The 6,261-nt window shown below is 41.5% G+C and overlaps 1 long non-coding RNA gene across 1 annotated transcript; it reads left to right on the top strand.

Moving 5' to 3' along the window:
- The first annotated feature begins 2,911 nt into the window (after positions 1 to 2,911).
- LOC113033048 (uncharacterized) lies at positions 2,912 to 3,320 on the top strand. Its single transcript, XR_003273988.1, has 2 exons — positions 2,912 to 3,035; positions 3,142 to 3,320. It is a non-coding gene; the product is annotated as an uncharacterized LOC113033048 (long non-coding RNA).
- Positions 3,321 to 6,261: the final 2,941 nt, after the last annotated feature.

Below are 6,261 nucleotides of genomic sequence, written 5' to 3'. Positions count from 1 at the left end.
AAGATCCAAACTAAAACACAAAAGACTCTCGAAAACAAAAAGGCATCACAAAACCCTGAGGAAAAAAACAGCGATCCTCCATCAGCTTCCGCTTCTCCTTTTCAGGGTCGCGGGGGCGCTGGAGCCTATCCCAGCTGTCATAGGGCGAGAGGCGGGGCACACCCTGGACAGGTCGCCAGTCTGTCGCAGGGCCAACACACAGGGATAGACAATGATTCGCACTCACATTCACTCACACATTCACACCTAGTGGCAATTTGGATTATCCAACTAAATATCCCCACAAGCTGCATGTCTTTGGACGGTGGGAGGAAGCCGGAGTACCCGGAGAGAACAGCGATCCTAACAAATAATATTGCAGTGGTTGGAGATGAAACTTTGCGGACATGTAGTAAATGGACTGATTCTTATATAGTGCTTTTCTACTCTCCTGGAGTTTTCAAAGTGCTCTATACAACAGGCCTCATTCACACAAGCACTTCTAAACACAAGTGCAAACTAATCATCAGAGGGCAACTTGGGGTTAGTATCTTGCCCAAGGATATTTGGCATGCAGGCTGGGGAAGCCAAGGTTCGAGCCACCAACCTTCCAATCAGCAGCTGATCTGCTCTACCACCTGAGCCACAGCCACCCACCCATCACAAGTGGGTGAGGCTGGTTCTGATATGGTGCTTTTCTACTCTGAGCATTCAAAGTGCTTCATACAAATGACTCATTCAAGGACTTTTCCTGTGCAGAAGAGTTTTCTATCTTGGGGTTAGTATCTCGTATCAAACAACCAACCTTCCAGTTACTTCGTGACCTCCTCAAACTCCTGAGCTACAGATAGAAGAGGAGTTTGTTAAGAATGTTATGACAACTGTCAAAGTTTTTATTAAATTAATCTTATTAAATTTGAGTAGAACGTTCCTTTTATTTCTCTGAAACCTTGCAGCTTTTGGTGGTTAAACTGCAAATATATAGAGAAGGTAACCCAGAGGAAGAATGCACAGAGACTTTAAGGTCAGCTATCAAGAATCATTTTTACGCATTTTGATGCAATGTTATGATATTTGATTTCATTTCTACAGAATTATGCAGTGTGGGTGTCCAAGAAGATGAATTCAGAATTTCATGTCAACTATCATATATGATTTAATACAGAACCTTCATACACCTACCTGAAACCATTTAAATGACATTATTGAGTTCCTTCAAAGTTTCTCCGTTTGAACAGAGTCGTTCTTTAATTTCTCGTGTCTCAAGCAGCAGTTTGAGGTGAAACTATGGATGCATGAAAGAGCAACTGAGCCAAATGAGAACTGAATTTCAACTATAAAAGATGATTTTCAGAAATATTTTACAGTTTTTGAAGTTATTTTAGATTTGAATGAATCATGAATGAAGAAGCATTACCAGAAAAATTAAGAAGAAAAGACAACTTGAGTGAAAAACAAATGACACTGTGGCTTTATTTCTGTTAACTTCCTGAAAATCATGTGTGTTGTTATGTGTGTGATCAGCAAAAAGGGATAAGAAGCAGCACTACCGTAAAACTTAGTGTTGAAGCGCAAGTTTGGCAGATAACGGGTGGCAGGCGTGGCTCACACTTGACCACGGTGTTGGAGAAACTCTGAGGTCTTTATAATCACTCTGCGGAGCTCACAGAGACTGCAGGGAGGACAGGAGGACAGAGCAGACTCTGTGAATTATTTTTTATCTTAGATGTAATATAAATCCAACACAGGCCTCTGAGGAAAAGGATCGTGCTACAAACTTTCGTTTCTCTTCCAACAGAAAGCAGAGGAGTGGAGTTACTCAGAGACTGACTGGATTAAACACACCAAAGGTTTATATTCCAGTTGGACGGTATCTCTTACCAAGGTCTGCACTACGTATCAGGATTTGATCTTATTCAGGTAATATCAGGGTTCTTATAGGGGTTTGTTCACAATAGTAACTCATGCAGCCATTTTTCAGTCTCACTGACCAAACTATTTACAACATGCTGTATTTTTAATAGTAAACTTCTGTTCAGTGCTTTTCCTGTCACACACTCATACATGTGTTTTGTCTGCAGCAGCTGTGTTGTTGTTAGATTGTATTATCTGTTTAATCTCTTCAACATGGTTTTAGTTTTCTTTGTAAAGTCAGCAGCTCTGTCACTTTTCTCTGACTCCTCTTCTGCTCGACACTCAGCTGACACTCAGTTTCATTTCCACATTCATGAAGTTGTTGTCCAAGCGAATCATAGGCTCCATGATTGGTCAGCAAACTGTGTCCAGGCAGACAGGTTGGATAAGAATAACAGATTTATGTTTGATTACGCCCGTTTCCAATTCAGTTCCAGTCATTCCTGGCCCCAGGAGGTTGATGGGGGTGGGAGATGGGGGGCAGTGGGTTGTAAGCACAATGTAGATGAGTGGAGGCTTAATGTACTTAAACTTCCAGTCACAGTGAATCAGTGTGTGTCAGTGAATGCATCATGTGTGCTTCATGGCTCCATCTAGTGGACTGATAGTAGAAGTAGAGCAGCTGATGGCAGCTTCCTGTGCCTCACACTGCTGTCTGACTGCATTCAGCTGATATTTGGACAGCACACATGATGGAAAGGAGGATTTTGGTTTATGTGCACATGAATGATTTGTGTTTCCTCTGCAGGTGAAGGTAGAAAGTGTGTGTGAGCTGATGTGAATTGAGCAGCATGGATCAGTGTGAGGACAGAGAGGAGGGAGTCCCTCCCTCTAAAAGCACTCTGTGTGGGGAACATGAGAGCCAGACCAAAGCTCAGAGGTGAGATGACCATCTCTAACTGTCCATGACTCTTCTCCATGTCCCAGCTCAGCACTCACATCACTGCTCCATCATTGTTCACACTCATACCTCTGTGTGTGTTGTTTTAAAGCCCAGAGCTGTGGGGCGTATCAGGCTCAGCTGGACATAACCCTGAAACTAATCCAGAACCTGGACCTGAACCCAGCTGTGTTTCCTTAAAGAGCAACGACTCGAAGGATATCAGTGTAAACTTTAAGAAAAGACTGTTATGTGACAAAGAGTAAGTACATTATTTTTATGAGTTTGTTCATCATGTCTTTAATTTAATATTTCCAGTTTTTCCTTCCTGTCTCATGAAGCTGTGACATTTATTGTTTTTCTTTTAGGATCAATAAGAGGCCAGAATCTCCTGGACCTGAACCCAGCTGTGTTTCCTTAAAGAGCAACGTGTCGAAGGGTTTTGTTATAGACTTTAAAGGAGGTTCTTCTGCTGCTGAGAGGTAATGTGTGTCTAGATGTTGTTCCTGACTCTGTATTTTTGAATAAATCCTCATGTTTAATATCAGCTCAGCTCTTTTTCACACATTTCTATGTTGGTGTGTGAAGCGGTGTGTGTTGGAGTGTTTCCACAAACACAGCAGTCAGAGTGGAAAGAGTGGATGTTGTAGGAGGTGTTTGTGTAGTGAAGAGGCTGAGTGTCTGTAGGACTCCAGCTGCTCCAGCAGGTGTCTCCTTTGTGCTTTGCTTCAAACACAGTGTAGGGAGGAGCTTCCACTCAGGTGTTTCAGGTGTTGCTGGATGGAGGAGGACAAATAGTTTGTCCCTTCAGTGACACTTCAGCAGCTCAATGTTCTGGGAGATGTTTGTCTTTATGAAGGTTTATGGATTCTTGTTCTTACTTTGGTTAAACTGAGCAATACATTTTCCATCTAACATTTAAAGTAAATTTCCAGGTGAATAAAAGATCTGCAGCTGCAGCCTCTGTGATGTTTCACAGTCTGAAAGTAACAAATTCAACCAGAGTTCAAACAAAGGCTTAATATACGTGTGTGTTTGATATAATGCCAACAAGTACAAACAGGTGTTCTTACAGGTCTTAATCACAGAGGTCTGATAAGTCTGGTGACTTTCACACTCAGCAATTTTGCTGCCTTTTATTTTATATCGGCCTTTTTAAAGCCCTTCAAAGTCTCCCACATTCATACAGAGCTTTTAACACCAAACTCCTTTACAGTCCTTCTCCTCTCACACACGATCACACGACTGATTTGTCTGCAGCAGCTGTGTTACTGCTAGTATTTTATTATGTGTTTAATCTCCTCATATTGTTCCTGTGGTTTAGTTTGACTTCCTTCTGCAAACTCAGCTGCTCTGTTGCTGATACACGTCTCCATGAATAGGATTGATCAGATGCTGCCAACACCATGTGTTTCATGTGAGCGCTCAGCTGAAACCCTGGGTTGACTTATCGAGTTAATAACAAGCTCCACGTGACTGTGAATGCTAAAGTGAATCCAGATAAAGGAAAGAGACCCTGCTAATGTTGGACTCACTTCTTAGTGTAGATCCCAGGAGGAAGTTCAACATAGCCATTCTTTGTGCTAGCTCGACCAAACCTGAGACCACAGTGCAGGATAATGATTATCATCTGTCTCTGTCAAGGACATTTAAAATCCACAAATAACAAACATAATTATATTTTATCATTAAAAATATGTTTTCACTTAAAAAAGCATGAGCACACTGGTGAGATTACAGAAACATGAAAACTCGTTAACAGTAAAGTTAATTTAGACGTAAACAAAGTGTCAAACATACTGAAGTAGAAGGACTGATGTTTGTGTTAAAATACCCTCTTAAAGCTGAAATACTGATTCAGCTTCTTTACTCAAGTAAAGGTAAAAGAGTACAGGCTCTGAAATGTACTCACAGTATTAAAGTAAAAAAATCCATCTTTGAAGGAAATTTCTGCCAGTTTTTGAGCAAAGTTACCTGAATTTCTACCTCCAACATTAATATGAGAAAATTATCTGAACTTTTATTCCAATGAATTTAATCAGCTTGAACATTTTGTAGCACAAAAGTAGAAAAAACTCAAAGGGAATAAAAAATAGCTCCGTTTGCTGTTGCCTGCATTGTAGATGGGCGGCTTTGCCTCAACACCTAAACAGGAAAATGAGTTTAGTCAAGTATTAAAGTGGGATTGAAGAGGTGAGGTGTTGGGAAGCATTTAAGTAACAAAGTGTTGCAGGTTACCTTTGTGGTGGCCATCTTGTTTCCCCAGTAAAGAGGAAGCCTGCCTCAATTGCAGCTCTTTTATAGGCCAGTCTGTATTAAGAACGTGTGTCTTTAGAGTATTTAAAGGGAGCAAGAAATGGATTGGGGGCCATTTTGAGAAGTTGCTGTCTGTATGTGCATTATGTTGGCAAGAGATAATAAAACAATTACTTTAATTAAGATAGAGTGAAGTCTGATGTTTCCTTCACCTCCCCTCATGGCGTAACATGAGGAAACCAGAGATCAGGTGTTGTGGTGCAGCATGGTCACAAGAATCATTTAGAAATGGGTCAAAATATTTTCTCTTCTAGATTTTTTGCACAGTCTGATGTGCTGCTGCTCTGAGGTTTACTGCTCTCTGTGTGCTTAGAAAACTGTGAGGTACAAGTAGATTTGACACAAGTTATAATGGCTGATTTCCATATAACGGTGGAATACAGGGTGTCATGTTTCGGCTGTGTGGCAGACAGGAGAGGACCCAAACGCAAACTCACGGGGACAGAACTTGAACTCAAAAGCACAGCTTTAATTGCTGGAAAAATAGAACACAGGCAATACTAAACTAAACTGGGAAAGCTAATCATAAAGTATACCAGGAGACACGGGGAGCATCACACACAGCATGAGGGAGACTACGACACAGAACTGAGGGAGACGCAGACATAAATACACAGAGGGTTAACGAGGGAAGTGGGTGCACATGGGGAACACAGGTGACACTGATAATCATAACGGGACATGGCAGGAGTGAACACAACACTGACGGGAGACGGGCAAAGTAAAACAGGAAGTACAGAGGTTCAGACAGGAGGAGAGAGAGCACGGGGAGAACACAGACATAACGGGCAGGGGAAACATGGAATAAACACAAAGAGAGACGAGGGCTCATAAATACACAGAGGGGCACACAGGGGGTAAGAGTCACGAAGGGAAAACACTTAGGGAACAACACAACAGGACAACTCAGGAAACATGGCCTAAATAAGGAACGAAATACAAAAATACAAGAAACTAAGAATACTGGGCCCACATGGCCCAGGACCATGACACAGGGACTTAATCGTTAAGTAAGAAGAAAGTTTGAAGCCTAATCTTGAAAGTACAGATAGTGTCATGGTCCTGCGGCCATGACTCAGGGATTTTGTGTTTGTGTTCTTTATTGTTATTATTTTCATTATTATTCATGGGCTGTTTGGGATGGTTTGTGTTTTGGGAGTTTAGATACTGGG

Source organism: Astatotilapia calliptera, chromosome 12, assembly GCF_900246225.1.
Source record: "Astatotilapia calliptera chromosome 12, fAstCal1.2, whole genome shotgun sequence".
NCBI classification, from domain to species: domain Eukaryota; kingdom Metazoa; phylum Chordata; class Actinopteri; order Cichliformes; family Cichlidae; genus Astatotilapia; species Astatotilapia calliptera.
This window is presented reverse-complemented; position numbering and strand designations above follow the sequence as displayed.